We start from the raw sequence: 21,998 nt of genomic DNA on the forward strand, positions 1-21,998 counted from the left end.
TATTGTGAATAAGTGAAGAATACGTTTTCCAGTTTTACCAATACTTAAGAATTCTGAAAGTTAAATACCCAAATTTGGTCAGATCAATGGTCTATATCAGTCTTATTCCCTCTTGCAGACAGAAGGTACATTATATGTATTTCAGAAAATGGCAAGAGGTGGCATTTGGGACAAGCAATTAAACCCAGCCTTCTTCTGCAGATCATTCTTCATGGAATCCTCCAGATGCTGGATCAAAGTTCTTTGCGAGTTATTTCCTACACCTAATCTTTTAATTATCAGTCAATGGATTTGTCCACCGATTAGTTTAGTTCAGAAAAACTAAACTGATGTTCATGGGCTGGGATGGAGGTGCTGAGGAACACAGCCAGTGCCAGTGGCATGGTGTGCTGCTGCCGGGGAGCTGCACATGGATGGCAGGACCCCGAGCAAAGAGGCCTCGAGCTGCTGACCTTGTGCATGGCAAAGGGCAGGGAGCTGGTCCTTTCTTGGCAGGACCAACTTGTGCTGTGAATAAATGCTTTGTGAAATGAGATTTATGAGATTGTGGCAAAGGAAAACTGGGGTCGCACAGGTGGGAAATCTGGCGTGAGTGCATGTGAGTGAAGTGTGTAGGGAGACAAGGCAGGCACTCGCTGGGTCACTGAGGCTGCCTGCTGCAAAGGCGCTTTGGTCCCAGCAGTTAAAGGCTCCGGCACTGGGAGTGTGACTGCCTGAGTCCTGCGAATGGCCAAACTGGGAAGTTTCCTTAACTGCAGGCTCCAAAATTCACAGCTATGCATTGAAAAAAATATTTTACCTCTTCCAAAATGAGGGACCAAAAAATACTTCAGATCAGGAGTTGGGCTGCAGGATAGGTAGAAAATTCCAGGATGGTCAAGTTATGACTGCTACATGCAGAATTACTAGCTAGAATCACTAGTTTCGCAAAAATAATCTATTTTAGCTACCTGTCTTCATGTAGTTTTTATCTAACATCACTTTTATTTGTTTGACTCATTCAGATACTCGATTTCAAGGTCAGAAACTGATATGTCTCTGATTAGAATACTTCACACTTATAGCTGTATGTCACTGCTGTAGCTAGGCCGAAAGACAGCATTTACCCTTTTAATACAAGCCTAGGGAGATTTTTTCCTCTTAAATTTAACTCTGGGTTATTTCTGACCTTGTTAGGGTTGTTGCATTTTATATTCACAGATCCTTTATACCTTTTTTACTTCTGGCTGCTCATAATTTGGTGCTCTTCTGTGAGAAAGCTTAACTGATTTCGATTTTTTTCTTTTATTCATCTACTAGAAGATTAGCTTTTTTAATGCAGGCTAGTTATGGTTCCATTGGTAAGGTGAAGTGCTAAACTATTTCTTTGAATCTTTCAAAATAATGATTCCAGAAAATAGGTGTTCACAGAAGTGCATAGAAATATCTTGTCAGACACATTTTACTCCGGTAAAATGAAATTCTGGTAAACTCTAAATGCTTCACAGAACTGTACTGATTTTTCTATTACTTAAGGTTTGGAAGAAAACAAATCTAATGACAAAATATATCTGATGTTTATGGCTTTGAAATTAAAGAGCTAAATTATCTCACTTTGAAATCATCTTTATATTAATGGTAATACAGCTTTTATAATATTAAAATGGGACATTTAAAAAGTATAAAGATGTCTTAGCTGGAGAAGGAAACTGATGATTATTTAGAATCCTGCAATAAGTCAGATATAATAAGTGTTAAAATCTTGAATTCCTTTAATTAAATGAAATTTATGTTGCATGTACAATTTTATTCCAGTCAGAATTACTGTACTTTTATCTTGCCCTCCATTACTTCCTCAGATTTTCCCTTTTATCTGCTACCTGTCATCATACAATGGAGTTTCCAGCTCTGTTATGCCAAATGTTTAATTTTATCTTCTGGTTTTCTTTGTAAACAAATGAATAATCATGGGTGTAAAGGACAACTGTACGAACTTTACTATTATTTATCATCCACAGCAGTGCCATGGATCTGTATTGAATGTGTCAATTTTTGGTTAGCAAGATGAAACTTTTTTCTATGCCTTATGCTTCCACCTCTTGCAGAGATCATTTTAGGCAGCAAATCTGTCTTTTCTCTGCTGTCTCTCATTGGTTTAACAGTTTATTTCAAAAATATAGCTCTCTGCTTTCTTCTCCCCATATAGTATAAGGGCTCATTAAAACTGATTTTTTTCTGTGTTTTTCTTGTAAGTATCACAATACAGTACTTTATTTAAATTGGAATGCGTACTTCTTTCTTCCTAGACTCCCTTCCAAGACTTCATACCATATAATGAATGATTTTTAAAGGGTAATCTTACCATTTTTAGTATCTAATAGGCCTACATTCTGAAACAAGTAAGATACTAAAATAACTTGCTTCCTAGCACACAGGCATGGCATACTCCAATACAAATCACTGTCACTTCTCTTCTATTCTCCCTCCTATAGTATCAGTGCTCTTTATATTAAAATATCTGCAGAAAGATCTCTCTTTCAGTGACAGTGTAAGGTAAATGAGATTAAAGAACACACCACACACACCCCTTTGATGGGGGGAGTAGACTGATTAGTCAATTTTAGCTTTGTATTTTCCTGTTTTCATTTTTATTCAAATATCCTTTCAAGTGTCCAACAATGTTGCGAGCATTCTATATATTGCAAGGTATAGCTGCTCATCTGTTGTGTCCTAAACCAAGGTCTAGTAGAATAATCATGAGCATATGATGTCGCCTGAATCCAGATTCCTGTCTCCTTGGACTGTCTCAAGCTAACTCCTGTTCCCTTTGTTTTTTCTTGTCCCCCTTTCCCCCTGTTAAAGAACTAACATTCTTATTTTCTTCTTATTCATTGAAAAGCATTGTAAAAATAACACCTTTAGGAAAATGTCATTACAAAAATTTCACTTCAGAAAATCTGAAACTTTTCTTCAAGATATTGACTGAGCCATCCTTGCAATCATCAGTTTACTTTCAAAGAACACAGATTAAGACCACTATCTACTCCTTCCCTGGTACATATATTGTATCTAAAAAACTGTGGGCAGCTTTTACACAAGCAAGAGGAATGGTGCTTTGTTTCTGTGCATAGGATTGGATAGTTCAGGAATACTATAGAAGGTTTTTCTACTGTATTCCAAACCCAGCTAATCAACTGACTTAAATTTCAAGTAATACAAGAACTGCTTCATTATTATTCCCCACTCTTGCTATCCACAACTGTGGAAATAAACTGGTTTGCCTCCCTTCTTTGTTGCTCCCTGAGAGACATTTACGAGATTATCTGTCTGAAACAGGGAATTTCTACCTCAGCACAGGAGAAAAAAGCATACATATTGCTGAAGCAAATGGATTTCTGTGAGGGAAGGAAAATCTGTTAGCTCGTAAGTTTAGGAAACAGGGACTATGAGTTAATAAGCTTAGGGGGTAAGGATATATCCTGGGAGCAAACAGATTTATGAACACCTGCCATGGAAGGATTTGTGAAAGCAGATGAAACACATTAAAAATTATGATGGATGAGGGGTGTGGTAGAAGCAGAACAATAGGGAAGAGCTTGAGTTTCTAACATCATATTTAAAGGTAAACCAACAGCAGATTCCTAAAGAAAGATGAGATGGATAAATATTACAATGATGTATACACATACATATCAATAAAATGCATATACATATACAGAATATTAATGTGGATAAAAGACAATAGAAAAATTGAGAAGACAATTTTCAACTTAATGAAAACTTTAGGAAACTGAACAGAAAATTTCACATTTGTCTCTAGTCCAGCTAAGGTAATATTTCCACTCAGCATCTGGCCTAAAAGAGGAACTGCATTAATAAAACATTTATGTCCGTCAAGCAAACAGACCCCAAAATCATTTATCCGTTTCTCTTGGTGTTATTCTCTCTTACCAGTGTGGTTTTGGGTCCTAAAATCAGTGGTTCCAGTCCTCCCATGGGGAATGGGAAATAAGTGGACTACAAGAGGCATTGGCCAGGTCTGCAGAGAAGAGTGATGCTCATGGTGAATCTTTCTACATCTCCAGAACTGGAATTCATTTTTTATTGGTTTTATATCTTCTCAGGTCATATTCTATCTCCTTTGCATTTTTCCCAGCCACAGGTTGCAACTGCAAAATAGTGTCCCAAGACACAATATAAAAAAATGCTGCATGTTTTTAAATGACAACTTTGATGAGTCATGGCTGGCACTGACAATGTTTCAGCAGAAGCAGTTGAAGCAGTGCTTAGTTGGCCAACAGTCAGCTGTTTTATTATTTTATTAAACAAATTAATTAATATATTTTATTATACAAATTAAAAGAAGTGTGGGCCAAGACAATCCCTTTTACCAGCAATGGCAAAAGTCCTGTTTATTGGGGTACATTATACATAATCACATATGATGTGTATATTTGCATAGAAAGGACATAGAGCACAAAAAGATTGACAGCTCTGAAATATATTTTATTTAGATTGTGTGAATGACTGGGAAATACTGAAATGAAGTCGAGACAGAAAGAAAATCAAGTAGATAAGCACAGTTTTCAACATGGTTTGAGCTTAAAGATTTAATGTGTTATCTGTGTTCTCCCATATTTACTATTTTTTCTTAATTCAAATTTTGGAAATTTCAAATTTATCTTTATTAGTATGTAAAAGAATATTATATTTCCTCATGGCAGCACAGCTTTATACAGAGGTATGCTTCTGCATACTTCTTCTAGGTAGAGTAAATTGTATTTTATTAATTTTAAAAATCTTTTTTCAGTAATAACCTAATCAGATCTATAGGCAATATATTCTTTCAAGATGTTGAAATCTACAAGTTAGGTTCACATTTTAAATAGATTTATTAATCCCCCCATTTTATTTATATATATATAAAAAACCCAGAATATTATTATGTTTTAATGGTCTAAGAAAAACATTGGGCACCAAGGATTATTTGGAGTTTTAATAACCCTGCCTGCTTCTGTGGTTCTGCAACATCATTTAAGAGGGCAAGTGAGAAGGAGAAAACCACCTGTATGATTTAAGAACCAGGCAGTGTTTGGGAACACAGGGCTTCTGTTGGTAAATAATGCAGCAGAAAAGCCTTGCACAAAGCCTCATGAACAAAATACGAAACAGCTGTGACTGTGTGACTTTCAAGGCCAACTTTGATGCTTAAGTTCAGTTCTGTCTCCTTGAGTCCATGTAGGCAAAGTCTAGGCGTCACTGAAAGGTGCCAGATGAAGGGCTCTCAGCTTTGGGTACCAATGCAAGGGGAAGGAGCACTTCAGAAGGGAGCCTCATGTAACCTGCACGGGACATGACTTAAAGTGATGTCGAGCAGCTTTGAGCAATCTAAAAGGATGGTTAGTGCTGGGATTCATAAAGTTAGAGGGTTTTGAGATAAGGGTTAAAACGTGCAGGCCTCAGGCAGAAGTTTTGTGAACATTGCTAATACAGCGAAAAGTTTTCTAAGCAGTAGAGCATACGTGACAAATAGGAATAGACCTCTGTAGAACTGGCCTCATAGACTGCAACAAGGTTATTTAATGTATGTCTTTAGAAGGTTAGTATGAATGGATCTCTGTGCTTTGTCTCTCATGAACAAGTCTTTGTTTTACCTACCATTACGTGTGTTTCATATGACTGGATAGAATTCTTGTCAATATGTTTTGCTCTGTATGTTATTGGCTGAAATCGAGGCCGAGATGGTTTTATGCTATGCAGTAATGTCACACTCCTTTGGCATTTTCCTTGGATCAGAGAGCTGTTAACATCCTGTCTCCATTGTCCTAACAATGTGCTGAGACTGATGTGCTGAATAAATAGCTCACGACACTGGTCCGGATCTGCCCCGTCTCCGTTCGTTTGTAAATATTGGCCAGCAGCAGTTAGAAACAGTTTTGGTTTTGAGAGAGAATCAGTTCTAAAACTTCTCAAAATCTCTGGAAGCAGTGGGAAATTGTTCCAAAATTACCCACAGGCTAATAATCATACCTTTTGTAGAGAAAGAGATTGTTATCTTTTCTCTTTTAAAATTTCTGTGCAAAGGTAATGTCGCTAGCAGATGATTGTCTAGTGATTAGAAAATTGTTAGCAAACAGTAAGGCAGAAAGACAAATATAAAGTTGTTCTCAGCCTCTGGTGTTTAAAGTAGACTTTTTTTACTTGTCTGGCAATTTCTTTTTCTTAATTGTCCCATTTTTCTCATCTAGCCCATCTTTTTTTTTTTCACTATCAAACTACATGATCACATAGAAGACAATCAAGACTTACTAACAAAAAAAAGGGAAAAGGAAAGCAAGATAAAGCCAGAATAAGAATCCAGTGAGCTGGTTAAGATGTTGAACCTGGAGGAAGTTTTCAAATTACAGTTCTTCAAATAATTTTCCTGCATTTGTATTAGATATTTTTGAATAAAAATGTAGGTCTGGGGCTATGACCTAGATACAGTGTCATAAAAATCTCCTTATCTGGCCATTGCCTATGTACTCTCTTCTTTTCCTCTCAATTTATTTTTGTTCCCCACAGCACTATTTTAACAGGAATAGTGAATATCTCTCCATTTCCACACTGTCTCTAGCACTAAGTTTAGAACAATCGCTTATAAATAATATTTTTACTGCAGACTAATGGCCAAAAGTCTTTGGCATGGTCTTGAAGAGGTTGCAGCTACAGCAGTGTAAAATACAAATATAGAATTTTTATTGTAATCAAGAAGCATATTTCATTATTATAAAATCAAATTAATTCCTATGCGTGTTTGTAAAATTCTTCTTAAATTGATTAACACATACAATTGCAATCAAACATTCATTTTCTCCCCTTTTTAAGGTACATGGAAACTTTTTCTCCATTATAAATGAAATGTGCTATGTTGACATAAATTTTCCATAAACAAATCCAAGAGTTCACTTCCTCTTCATCTATGACTTCCTGATGGAGCTTCAGGAAGAATGAAAAACATATAATACTCTAAAAGATGAAGATGCTGATATAATTTTCTAAACAGATGTTCCAAAATCACTGCTTAGGCTAATGAAACCTTGATTATTATTCAAAATAACTTTCTTACACTTCAAAAGTATCTCCAGGTTTTAGAGCAGGATAGAACAAATTATGAGATTTGAAAAAAATCAAATTTCATTTGAGTATCTATGGGTTTTAAGGATGATTTTTCACCCTTGGATAGAAATCTGTTTTTGAGACTTGTGCCACCTGTAGATTCCACCATTTTCACCACACCACCCCACAAATATATACCCATATATAGTGCTATAAAATATTGCATTTGAAGTATAATGAAGGCAATGTATCTAAAGCTATGGTAGAAAATTCTGTCATCTTAACGAGCCCAGGAATGGCAACAGGTGCAGTGGTTGCCTGTTTCAAAATCTCTTGAAGGCAGAAAATGTCACATATTTATTTTTAATGACACTAAACATTTTGGGTTACTGCTGAGTACTCCTTTCTATGCATTTAAAATAGTACAAGATTATCAATTCCCTTTAAAATTTTCTATTAAATTTTGCAGCATTTATCCTTTCTCAGTTCTCCACTGAAACGCCAGCAACAGAAAAGATGAAATACTATTTCTTTTCACCAACTAAATTTGGACTTCCATTATTCAGGTTGATATACTTCTCAAGATATTGTGGCTTATTTGGTAGCAAAAATAATTCAAATGAGGATGGCTTGAAGAAATATATAATTTGAGCATAATAACCTTTTAAATATGCCTGAAGGAGTCAAAAAAAAGAATGGTAGATTTTAGTTCAATTTTGAATTGGAAGATAATGTCAAATCATGTAGCAGTTTATGCATTTGGTTCTCATGGATTTGCATAGTTAGGTGTGTAAAATCTTTGGTAACAAGAAAAGGGGATATGGTATGTAGTATATTTAGTATATATATAGTATATTTAGATGCCTGTTTGCAATAACGTCTTATCTGTTGTATGCAAAAGACTTTTTATTTTTGAAATTACTGCTATATCATATCTTGAAGAAATGTGTTGCTTATGAATATAAAAAAGAGCATGAAGTGTCACTAGCTTTCTTGCAAAGTTTATGCTTACTGCAATCTATGCATATTGAAGCCCGTTATTACCATGTATTATTAAACACAATGCAAAAAGTCTAAACATAATTCTCAACTTTGCAATTCTTTTGTGCCAGTTTATAGAACCTAAGAGAAAATGTTACTACTCCAGTGCTCTGATCTGCAAAGCACTGACATGCACATAGTGAAAAGGATAACAGAAATTATTTTCTTACATACATTTAAATTGCATTTTCTCAAAACCTGACTCACTGAACCATTCCACTCATCTAAGCACAATTTATACAACAAACAAAGCCCAAACAAATTGTTTTAAGTGAAACTGCATCTTTTATCAATTCTTCTGAGAAACAGAAATGAAAGTAGATATACATTCTGACCTGTTCTGAGAAAGAGCAAAAAGAGTTTTAGTAAAGAAATATACAATTTTTCATTGTAAAAACAAAACAAATTTAAAAAAAGGAGATCTATTTGTCTGGCATATAGAGGCTACCAAACTCGAGAATCTTGTTTCCTGAATAAATTTGGCAAAAGAAAAAGCTTTCTATCCTAGTGATACTTTTCACATATGGCAAGTATGATAATAGAGTATTCAGGAAGAGCAAAATTCATTATAAAAATCCAAGATATGTGTGCAAACATTGTTCCCCTTTATAATTTACATACCTTCAATTATAAGTAAGAGAATTACCAGCTACTGCTCTAAATTTGGGCATCTTCCAGATTCTATTTATCCTCACTGAACTATTCAAACTACTTGGGAATGTTAATGCTGAATATAGATAATTTCGATTTGTAGTCAAAAATTCAGAAAAGTTAAAACCAGAAGCAAGTAGCAGCTATATTTGGTAAAAAGTTGTGCATATGAATGCGACATGTATAGTTTATTTAGCCAATGAAAATCTTGCATTCATTCACTTCTCACCACCAATTTACAGATCTTTCTGGGCAAGGTAAAGGCAAAGGAAACAAACATCTTATCCAGCTTGCTTCCAGTGGAAATAATAGGAACAATGCCATATTTATAAATGTTCCAGTTCAAATCTTCCAGCAGTGCCTGTGAGCTTTTGTTATAGATCAAAACATTATTCTGGCTACCGTCCTGAGTAAGAAAACATATTGAGTTTACATGGCGAAATTTCCATGGCAGGGGCTGCAGGGATGGCTTGTGACAGGAGAAATCAGGAGCTGCCCCCAAGCCAGACAGAGCCACTTCCAGTCAGCTCCAAGGCAGACCTTCTGCTGGCCAGTGCTGAGCCCATCAGTGGCACTGGTGGCACCTCTGCAATGATATATTTAATAAAGAAACACACAGTGGGGCAGGGCAAGAGCACAGGGAAGGAGGAGTGGCAAGGACAAATTTTTATGACGTGACTGCAAACCCCATCCCCAATCCACCAAACTGCTTGAGGAGGAAATGTAGAAGAATTGGGAGTGAATTTGAGCCTGGAAAGGAGGAGATGTAGGGGAAAAGGTGGTTTTAGTTTTGTTTTTATTTCTCCATATCCTACACTGCTGTTCATTGACAATAAAGGACACTAATTTCTTTAAGTCAAAGCCCATGATGATATTAGATAAGTGATCTCCCTCTCTTTATCTTAATCCATGGGCCTTTTGTCACATTTTCTCTCCATCTTCTCTTGAGTAGGGGGAGTAACAAATCAGCTTGATGGGCACCTGACAGTCAATTAAGCCTTTCTACATGTATTTGCAATGGAACAGCATGTACTAGTGCTTAGATAATAATAAACTTGTTAATTCTGATGTTCCTGTTCAGTACTGAGGCTGTGATGAGACCTTTGCTATTATGACCTGATGCCTGGGAAAAAAAATTTTTAATAAGCAACTTAAATAATATTTTAATTAGCGTCTTTCACACTTCCACAGTGGTTTTAAATTAATTGAAAATTCTCATCATTAAGATACATTATCTATATATTATACATATCTATTACATTCTATTACATTGTATATAAGTGATATGATATTTTTATTTGTGAATGGAGTACTAATTATTACTTTTATTTTCTTTATTCCAATCCAATATGAAACATTTTTAAATTTTTTTTTTGTTAATTTGAATTTGATTTCTTCATCTCTCTTGGAGCCAAGCTCATGCCTTGGGTTTCACCCAAACTGTAAAAAAGCCTTATGAATACTGAAGACATAGTCCCAATGCCTAGAGGAATATAAAACTGATGAAAATTTTCTGATAAGATCTTTTCTAACAAATTCATCAGTATCAAAATTTTTCATGTGAAAATTTCATTTTCATGTGAATGTGTTCAGTCTGTCCAAAAACTCCTTGGCAAATGATTCCTTGAATGGCCCAATACTTTAGATAGATCAGTCCCTTTTGCTGCCACCTGCAGAACAAATGATTGGTTTTACACTTCTGAGGAAAGCTGGTGCCTGACCTATATAAATATTCTGATTCTTGTGATCTCCATTTTCTGAGGATATGAAAGCCATGACCATATGGGTCATATGGGTCATGAGAGAAAAAAATTCTCAGAGAGCAGGATCTCACTCCGTTAATACACAAAATTAATATGAAAACAGAGATCTTGAAACAGATTATGTGCCCATACTCTTGCCTCATGAAATTGCAAAACTTTGTGCTTTCAATGTTAAAACCTACTCCAAACTCTGCTGCTAAGCGAAATAATGTCATCTTTGCTACATTAGCTTTCATCCTTCATCCTTCTTTATCTTGAAATGATGACATAATTTTTAGAATAACTAGTTGTAATCATCACATGTAGGTATAATTAAAGTACAATAAATAACAGGAGAATCTGTATTTGAAGTGAAAATTAAGTATATGAGTTCCAATTAAAAATGCTGTGCTTGGATATCTTTGTGGCCCTTTTTTGAAATCTCTCCAGCGTCTCCATATCTCTCTTGTACTGGAAAGTCAAGATCTAGGCCCAGAACTTCAGATGTGTCTCACTGAACAGAAAGGAAGTAATCACTTTTCTTGCCCTACTGACACACTCCTAATGCAGCCAGCAAAGCCCAAGCCTTTGCCTTGCTAGGGAGCAGTGTTGGCTGATGCTGAGCTTGGAGTCTCGTGGGATCCCCTCTTTTGTATGAGGTACAGGTTTAATTTCTGCTGTTCAGATTTTTGCATGTGATAAATATCCCATTTTTTCACATCAACAACAACAAAAGATGACATAGCTAAAATAACACAGAAAAAAAAAAGATCCAAATTAAAAGCTGAAGTTCAGAGCTATTCAATTTCAATGTTGCCAATATCACACATCTAGAATTTCTGCAAGCAAATTGAATACAGACCTTTTGCATGACACAACATAACAAGGTTTGATATCAAGATGTGGAGTAGAGTGGTATTAGATTCTGGGATAATTTTGAGAGTGAAAAGGATATCTGTTGAAAGCTCAGCTAAAATGGTGAAAAAGCTTATGAGTACAGGAGAATATATGAAAAGTAAGAAACAGAAGGATAAAGTAATGAAAAATATGAATGTGACAAAGCAGTAGAAAATACAGCAATAGACATGGAATCTGTATGAGAGGTGGCAAAGAAAGATGCATGAGGAAAAAACAATGAATACAAGCAAGTGTATATTTTTTTGGTAATAGATACTTTGTGCTTGTATTATTCCTTTCTGTCCAGCCACGTTTGTCTGTATATGACATTTTATGAAATTACATACCTATTTTCCTTTTCCCTGTTGGTTACCCTCCAGCTATTGCTGCTTCCTCCTCTACTCTGACTGTATCTTCTGAATTTTTTAAGTTATAAATTTCTGTGATCTGTCCACACCTACAGAAGAAGTTTTCAGAAAGACATTAACAAAAGTTCACAGTTCTTCTGTGTCTAAAGTGAACAACACATTTTCTTTTTCCACTATAAAAAAATGAAGCAAAATCTTGCAAGCAGTTTATGAACAGCTCTAGAAATAAAACAGCTGTAGTTAGGAAATTAAATTTGGTTTTGAAGTAGAAAGCATTTGTGGATTTTGCTGAAAGCCGACCTTGATTCAGCACAGTAGATTGTGCTTGTCCATTTCATTTGGCATTATATTTTCCTAGTAAAATGCAACATGTGTTTCCAGAAAAAGGATATGAAGCAAATTTATAGCCTGATATGAAATTTAGGATAATAAAAAATATATATACTATGCAAGCATTAAACATCCTTGCAAATACTATAGTTCATAATTACCATCCTAATCTACCCCAGTTTTAGCTCCTGACAGGTATGAAAGTAACTGCTGCTTACATTGTGATCAGTAATTAATGAAACACATATGCTGGGGTGTACTTTTTGAGAAATAGAATGTAATCAGCAGTTATGATAATTACAGAATAAACATTTTATATGCTATATATTGGTACAAAATGATGATGATGATGATGATTATTATTATTGTTATTTTTTTATTATTATATTTTTCAGTGTCAGCTACATTGCACTGAAAAGAGGTTATAAAGCAACATATTCATCTTCATGAAAATTACACAATATTCTGTCCTGTGTTCACTTTACTTATAGAGGCTAAGAAATCATTATTGCAAGAAGATAAAAAATATTTGCAATGTGAAGAGCACAGAAATGTCTGTGGTAATAGTTACCGTTTAATTAGGTATTTTAAGCATTGTAACTGTAGCTGAAATAAATCAATGAAAACATTTAATACAGCATAGTATGCAACTCACTCAGGATTGGAAGCACGTTTAAATTGTGCAGGACTTCTTAAAATGTCTAAAACGAGGTAAGAGGAAGAACAAGCTTAACTGTATCAGTGCATTAAACCTCTGTGGGATTGCATTCCAGTGGATATACATTAAAAACAAAAATTATAACAAATTTTAAGCCATTGATATGTTTAAGGCATGATTTATTCACGCCACTGAAAAAGACAGGCTAGGAGCATAGGTCACACTGCTGTTTGAATATTAAGCTGTAATTCATTCACACGGTGGAATGCCAGCACAAATATTTGGCCATGAGAGGACAAACAATTACGATGAATTCTCTGCAGCAAATCTACTTTTATCCATTATTTTTTACAAGTAGCTGAGAATGCAGAGCCTTCTCATATTAAAGAAGTGGCAATTGAGACACTAACTCTTCAACTTTGATTTTTACCTTTGTCCTAGGCATGTCTTCAAATATCTTAGTTTTCCATGCATCAAGCTGTTGTGGGCAGCTAGGGTAGTCCTTTCATTGACCACTTCTATTCAAAGCTTAAGCAGATTCAAGTTAAGTTAAGCTGGTCACTAATTCTATAGCTGAATAAATAACATGATTTATTTATCACCAAGAAAACACGCTTTGTTATTCCTTGTCAAAAGATATCAAGCTGATATCTCTCATTGAAATATTGGGGTTGGGTTTGTTAGTTTGCTTGTTTGAGGATTTTTTTAGAGCTCAATATCTCTTTCACTGCATACAGAAATATATTCTCAGGCATCGCAAAGTTACCAAAAATCTTACAAAAGACAGAAATATGATTTTCTTCTTTTATTTTTCTTCAGATAAATTTTTCTAAAATGAGTTTTAAGTCTATAACCTTGTATCACCTAACCAGCAGTACCTAATTGGGACGGTGTTCACACAGGTCTTAGGCTGAGGGAAGAGACGAGGATCTGACTCCATGTTTCAGAAGGCTTGATTTATCATTTTATGATATATATTATATTAAAACTATACTAAAAGAATAGAAGAAAGGATTTCATCAGAAGGCTAGCTAAGAATAGAAAAAGAAGGAATGATAACAAAGGTTTGTGTCTCGGACTCTGTCTGATCCAGCTGACTGTGGTTGGCCATTAATTAGAAACAACCACATGAGACCAATCACAGATGCACCTGTTGCATTCCACAGCAGCAGATAATCGTGGTTTACATTTTGTTCCTGAGGCCTCTCAGCTTCTCAGGAGGAAAAATCTTAAGGAAAGGATTTTTCATAAAAGATGTCTGTGACACCTAATTAGTATTGCTCTTTCTAAACATGAGTAAGTTTAGTCTTTATTACATAAATATGGGTTTTCTTAGTGTTCAGTTACTAGCAGTTATTGCTAGATAGACCAAGATGGCTGAGGAGGTGAGAGGAAAAATAAATGTTTTCTGGAGCTGGAAAAATAGTTGAACTTCTTCAAAGGAAAAAGAAAATTAGCTTTTTAAAAACCAGTTATTCCTAAAGGATGATTGAATTTCTTAGTGATTTCCAAAGTCTACTGTACTGACTTTTTGAACTCCTGTTATATGAGTCTTTGTAGAATTATCAATGTTTAACTGCATATACTCTTACAGGAATAATAACAATATTGTCCTCTCTTAGCAGTCCTCCTATGCTACATAACCAACATTTGAAGTCTCTCATGAAAACAGAATCTGGGAATAAGCTCTGAAAATTGCTTCACAGTTGATTAGATAAATATTACTTCAAGTATGGACAGCTCAGTAATAGTTTTAAAAATGGATTGTATCCAGAAATTACTCATTGGTTTTCTATGGTCTACCATCTCACACTGAAATTCGAAGATTAAATTATTGGTCAATTACCAACAATATCTAAAATTCCAAACATCAAAAATTCTAAAATCACTGGGGTTTGAGAGGACTGTAAGTGGGTTTATTATGTTGTACTAGTGAATAAACAGCATGACATTTATAATTTGTTACTTATGCATTTGGGAGAAAATCAGAGAAATATAAGGATAATTAGATTTTGTTCATTATTTTCTGTGTAATGAGAACAACACAAAAGCAGAAATAATGCCAATAGTCGGGCATTTTAAAAATACACAAAATTTTTTATGTTATTATATCTAAAGTATTTATTTCATTAATTCAACAGACATTCACAACAACTAGAAAGGCAAAAACATATGGAAATAGAAAAAATAGACTTGAGTCTAAAAGGTTACTAACATCTCAGTCTCCTGATTCAAAGTGAAAATAATTACATCCAAGGGAATATTAGTTTGAGTAAATTAATCAATATCATTGCAAAAACACAGGTAGAATAGGATATGACTTTTATATTATTTTTTTTTGTTTTGTTTACATGTTTCTGGCAGTTAGTATTAATTGTGTTCAAAAATGCAAGTGTCCTTTATGTTACTATCACACAAAGAGGTAACTCTGTATGTCATGAACATAAATCTTATGAAGTTTTTGATAAATGTCCCAACAAGAATTTGAACACATAATTTCTTCTTTGCCCATGCTCAGGTGTACCTGTTTACAAAATTGTTTCCTTCTTTCTAATGGTTTATTTTCCTTAAAAACCAAATAAATTTCAATAAATACCCCAGTGAGTTTATATTAACCATTGTTGCTTGAAAAGCTGCCAACTTTTCATCTCAGTCTATTCACATTTACAAATATGCTTTTCTGTAGGTTTATATGAAATATTCATTTTCCCTATGTTTGTACATGGCATGAACAATTGCCATGACTTCTTTCTTTTATATCACCAAATATATGTGGCTTGTACCATATTTGTGTCTATTATAATTCAAAATTTTATAGTAATACTCCAGATAATCTCTATTCACATTATATCCTTCTAAAATTAATTTTTTGTTTTTCCCATACAAACATACCTAGTTGGGTGAGTTACAGGCTTTCAGGCTTTACTCCTGTTTTATGACCAGGGAAGTGTTATGCTTTTGCAGAGGCATGTTGGTTTTATACAAATCACTCTGTATTTTGTCTAGAGTGCAAACTTTATAAAACAACAAACTTGAAGAAAATAGAAGAATAGAGAATGAGTGATGGATGAATACAGGCAAATAAGGAACTGTCAATCATGTCATCATCAAGGCAAGTGGTTAATTAGCATCTAAAGAGATAGTCCTAACTAATTCATGTTGCCTGTCAGAAGACAGAGAAATACAAATCCATACAGAAGAAGACAGCTAAAATGTGAACATGAGCAAAATAAGACTGAAGAATGAAGTCAGCAGAAGAAATAAAGTGCCATGGTGATTTGTAAAGAAGCATCATGGAATAAGTTTATTTAATAACAATGGGAGACAATAATCCTCTCAGAAAAAGTTTCTCTATAAACAGTTTTGATATTGTCAAATATTATGGTGACCTTAGATCTTTCAAGAGGAAAAAAGTGACAATTCAAAATTGAGAGGTAGACAAACTAGAAAGTTTCTGAAAGCCTTGAGAGATGAAGAAATTATTTCTTTGCTATTAATTTCCTCTTACTTCCTAAATTATGTTGGTTGTATTTGAGATGCCATGGTTGAGATGGGGACAATGCAAAGCAACACTCCATTTTCAGAAGGCTTCAAAACCATTTTTATGCTAGCATGCATGCTTTTTATACATTCTTGAAAAAATCCTAAGTTTACATTTTAATCATTTGTCAGAAGAGACAAAGTGCTAATTGGAATAGAGAGTTGCAGGTTTCTCTTATTTATCCTTCTCTCTTTTCTTGGTTTCTATGTCAATGACCTTGGTAGGAAATTTTTTCAGGGGTAAACATGGATTCTCTTATCAAACTTCTCTCTAGCTCAGAGAAGTCTCTGTAAAATCTCTTCCACATATGTTGATTTAAATTAAATAAGATGGGAAAACAGGGAAATTTTAATTTCTGAATTGAAAATGAATGGTCTACAGTGCTTCAGGTTTTTCATCAATATAATTTAAATTTTAAAAAGTGTAAATCTTGTCATATAAGAAGTTTTATTTTTAAAGCTATTTTTACTGCTATTTAAAGCAGTAAATATTGAAGCTGTATACAGACCACTGGTAAGTGGGCATAGAAAAAAAAACACAGTAACCAACAGGAAACATGTGGATTTGTTGTTAATTTGCAGTTTACCTGCCAGCATGTGTATACAAAGTCTCTCAAGAACTATGAGGAGACCTTATTGTATCATCCTACTTCATTCTTAGTGTCTATGCTATTAAATTTAAAGGGTCAAGTTTATTTTCTCAGTGCTTGCTGTTATTCTCCTTTAAAAGGCAGTTCATGTCTACATTTACATTGAACACAGTCATGGGACACCTATAACTATAGTGATCCTCTAGCCCTAATATTATTTCTTGAATATTTTGCTAATTCCAAAAAGAATGAATTTTACCTAGTAGTTCCAGTTCCATTCTCATTTTTAATTATTTAGGAAAGCCATGTAATACTGGGTCTCTGATATCTCAAAGAGGAGTCCTAACTGAATGTCTTCACGCCATAAGGCAGCTGTTCCCAGTGATTTGTTTTGTTACGGTTTAAGTTGGTGTGGAAATTCCATTATTAATCTTTGTCTCTATTAGAAAGTTTTCCTCAAATAAATAATCTGGAGTTTATTTAGCCACTTAAATAAGCCCAGTTGTCATCATGTTCCCTTTTAAATTCAGTAATGTGTCTTTTGTTTTTATTCTTTCCAAGAAATATGCTTCAGCAGTTTATCTGAGAAGGGATGAAAAGACTGTATCCAGATGGACCTTCACTCTGACTGGACCTGATTTTGAGCCTTTTCATGATTGCTCATAAAATAAAAAAGGTTAGGCAAAAATAGTAATTTCCTAATTCTACTACACTTACAACTCTTGCCATCCACTTTGCAGATTGTATAAACTTGTGTATCTCACTTTCCTGAGTATGAGAAAGCTGGAAAACTCCTGGGCTAAGATACAGACAGTTTAATAGGAAAAGCAAATGCCACACACAAAAGCAAAGCAAAACAAGGAGTTCATTCACTATTTCCATGACAGACATGGTTGGTGTTCTGCCATCCCAGGAGAGCAGAGCCCCTTCACGTGTAACAGCTCCTTCTTGGAAGAAAACCAATGTCATCTCTCCAAATGTCCCCCTCTTCCTCCTTCTTCCCCCACTTTATACACTGAGGATGATGTCACAGGGTCTGGAATATCCCTGGGGTCAGTTTGGGTCACCTGTCCTGGCTCTGTCTCCTCCCAGGCTCCCATGCACACCCAATTTCCCTGCCAACGAGGCAGTATTAACAGCACAAAGACTTTGGCTCTGTGTAAAACCTGCTCAGTAATAACAAAATCACCTCAGCCTCCATATGATCAGCCCTGTGTTCAGCCAAAATCCAAAACACAGCCACTGTGAATAATATTTACTGCCCCAGCCAAAACCAGCACAAAAATCTTAACATTGAAGTAGTGATTTAGGAATAACTTCAGCTCTGCTAAAAAGGGGTAAAGCAGTCTACTGAGAAACATTTACCTAAACAAAATTAAAAATTGTTTTAATATCCAAAATTCTGAATTTCAAATTTAATTTTTAAATCATGAACAGTTGTACTATATTTGAAATTTATCCCGTACTAATGCAGATTTTATCTACTGCCATTTTACTTTGGCAGTATTCCATAGCCATTTTACCCTCATTTGCCCCATACTTCACCACTCTAGACTAGATATCATTTATTTAGAAAACTATATCCTAAGGCAATGTAGTACAAGAACCTTTCATGTTTAAATGACAGCTACTGAAAGAACAAGACATGCTACAAAAATAATGCTAGTGAATAGGAGCTTCCATTACAAGAATACATTAAACTGATGCATTACCAAATCTCTTTGATGTTCTGTATTATTTATCAACAACATTAAGAATATGAATGTATTATTCAGAATTATTGGTTTATTAAATCTGTTTAACATGTTTCACATAAAGTATTAAAATTAAAAAATAATAAATATATTTTGGAAGGAGTTTGGTATTTTATTATACCAGAGTAAATATATTTTTTCTACATTAGCCTGTTGGTCAGTGTTAGTAGAATAAAGACTGGATTCCTAGAAGAAGATGTTTTCTCAAGCAGAATTAATAAAACCCAAATATATTTCAAGTTTATGAAAAAGGGAATGATTTTCCAGGTTTACATGAAATAATATATAATTAAGGAGTGAAGCATTCCAAGATAAGCAAACTGCAACTATTTAAAAGCATTGGTGATCTCAAGTCTTAATGGGATCTATCTCAATGCTTACTTTAATTACTCTTTTGTATTTCTTCATATTCTTGTACTCCTACAACAGAAATAACTTACACATTGTCTCAGCAGCTGATTTTGCTAGATAAATTAATAGTTATAAAAGTTATTTCAAGTCAATAGTTATAAATCTATTTCAAGGAAAGTTTCAAAAGTAGGCATTATGTTGTTCCCTTGACGTTTCAACGCAGAGCTTGGACACATAATTGTAGGCTATTATTCTGGACAAGCGATCTTAAAAGGTGAATCTCAGGGTTAATGCTAAAGATGAACTAGTAATGGTGCACACACAGTGACAGGGGAAGGCAAAACATCAGCTCCAGCTGCCTGAAAGGATAAAATAAGGAGTTACTCTCCAGAAGTCAATAGGAAACCACACAATTTGTCCCTTTTCACCTCCCAGACAGCTAGAGTGTTGTTTTTAGCATCAACCCTGCCATTTCCACCATCCTCCCCTCAGCTGCATTGCCAGGACATCAAATAAGGCCCCAGTTGTGAAGCTTTTATGAACAGTGGTAATCTTTTGGTCTGATAGTCTAGTGTACAAAAACTGCTGCCATGAATAACAAATCTTAGAAACATTCTAAATTTGTGGCACTATTTTCCAAATCCATTTTTTCTTATTTCAAAGTACTTTTTACTTCACTGAGATAAAAATAAATTTATCATGGTTAAAACCATCTAGTCTTCTTGAATCATTATGCTTCTGTCTGATAAAGAGAAGTCGACAGCAACATTTTCTAAACTACGGTCTCATGAAAGAACAAAAATGGCTAGCAACTTTGGAAATCCTGGGACGAATTTGTGTGAGAGATTCTGTGTATCTGTATGCAAAAGAGCTCATGACTGAGTAGCTGGAAATGCTGGGATGACAGTTGGCTATTTCAGCTGCTTATGTTATTAGAGATTGAAATGGATGTCCACAAGAAACACTATAATATGATTTTTCATTTACAATTTAAATGTATGACTATTATGCTTCTGCTTCAGTAAAAGGTTTTTTTCGATCAAAGAAAACTTTTCTAAGTCCTTCAGGGGCTTCAGTTTTTTGTTTATTTGCTTTTAATTAATAGAATCCAAATGCAACATGATTCTACACAGTCAGAAATCAAAAGATATTTGCTTGTAAATACAATCCTAGCTTAGTAGTAGCAAAAGAATACTCTTTTGTTTAAGTCCTAATGCCTTCCATAAATAATTTAATAAACAAACAAAAAATTCCTCCAGGAATAATAGATGCTAAATTTATATTCACTGTAAACAATAGGATTCTCACTGGTATACCAAGCCCAAATGTGATGGGATGAAATGGAATACTGAAATAATAAACTTAGCTAGAAAGTAGCATAATACCCACAGGTATGATTTTCTTACAGTTGCCTGTCAAAATACCATGATATTTGAAACTAAAATATCAGTGTCCTCTGTTATGAAACTATATTGAAAAGAACCTTGGAGGTTTTTCTGTGACTTTAATGATATGACCAAACTAAAACCAACCTGTAGAAGCACAAATGAAATTGTGCATGCTGTCAATTTTATGTGAGGTAATCAATATAGACACTGAGGTTGAAAAAATGAGAGGAACTCATCTGTCTCCTAAATTGGAACTAACATAGTGGAACTCAGTATGGCAACAGTTCAAAACTGATACCACCCATGCTTCAGAGCTGACTGGGGTTTTTTTTTCCCTTCTACATCACACACTTCAAAGCAACAAAATTTTAACATTTTACTGTCCAATGTTCATTGACCATGCCTCAGAAATGACACCATATTTAAAATTTGAAATGTGTTTTAAGATGTACAGCTCAGAAAGATTAAATTTACAGGAAGAAGCCAATCACAATTTTATTTCTGAAAAACAACTGAGAAAAACCTTTCTGAAGGCTGTTGCTGCCTACCTGACACGAGAGTCTGAAGGAGAAAATTGAATGAAGGCGAAGTTGCTTTCTAAGTCTCTCTCTCACTCTCCCCCAAAACATTAAAAAGACTGTTTACTGAGTGTGTGACAGTATTGTTATGACAGAGCATATTCTCAGAGGTACTCTGAGCTGTTCAAGATTCTGGCTTCTTGGGGTAAACTCTAGCTAAACTCTGAGGTGCTGCTTAAATGTTTATTTTAAACCTAAAAACAAAATCCCAAAATTCTACAAGACTTTTTATTTCTCACAAGATGCTCAGATTTTTTATACTAAATTTCACTTGACAAAAAACTGCTAATAAACAGCTGTTCTTAAGTCAGTGTGCTCTCAAGACTGTTGACAAGTACCTTTGGTAGAGTTTTTTATATTTCAAACAGATATCATGAGGTATTGAACAGAAACTGCAATTCAAAAGCCAGAAAGTGATGTGTACACAAAATCAGTGATATCCAGTGTCTTAATTTTGTACCTGGAACCTCTGGTATCCTTATGTTTTATAAAATATAACACCCTTAATGGTAACTGGACTAAAAATGAAGATATATTGGTGCTAGGTATATTATTTTAACTAGCTACAATGAAACAGCTTCTTTGGTTGGTTCCCCCACAAGAGAAGCACAGAGTAATTTCCATTTCTACCTCACAAATTCTTAGCGGAAAAGAGAAAGCAGCTTTTAATCATTAAAACTCCTCCAGCAGTGACAAGTAACTCAATGCCTACCTTGGCAACCTCATGAGGCCCTCTTATTAACATGAACTACATGCTTTCTTGGCAAAGGAAACACTGCTTCTGATTTCTACCATTTCTAACAAGGACCTCTTTTCACCCAAACCTGGGAATTGGCTAGTGCACTCTGGTATCAAGCACACAGTGTGCAAATGTGCAATACGTGGAGCACTGGAGAACCAGTCTTGAGTGGCCTGGGTTGAAGGGACCTGCAAACACACACCCAGTGTGTGCCAGCCCTCTCACACACCAAGGTAACTGCCCATCCACAGAGCCTAAAGAGTATTTTATATCACTAAGCATCTCTCTAGCTGA

Source organism: Melospiza georgiana, chromosome 5, assembly GCF_028018845.1.
Source record: "Melospiza georgiana isolate bMelGeo1 chromosome 5, bMelGeo1.pri, whole genome shotgun sequence".
Classification (NCBI taxonomy): domain Eukaryota; kingdom Metazoa; phylum Chordata; class Aves; order Passeriformes; family Passerellidae; genus Melospiza; species Melospiza georgiana.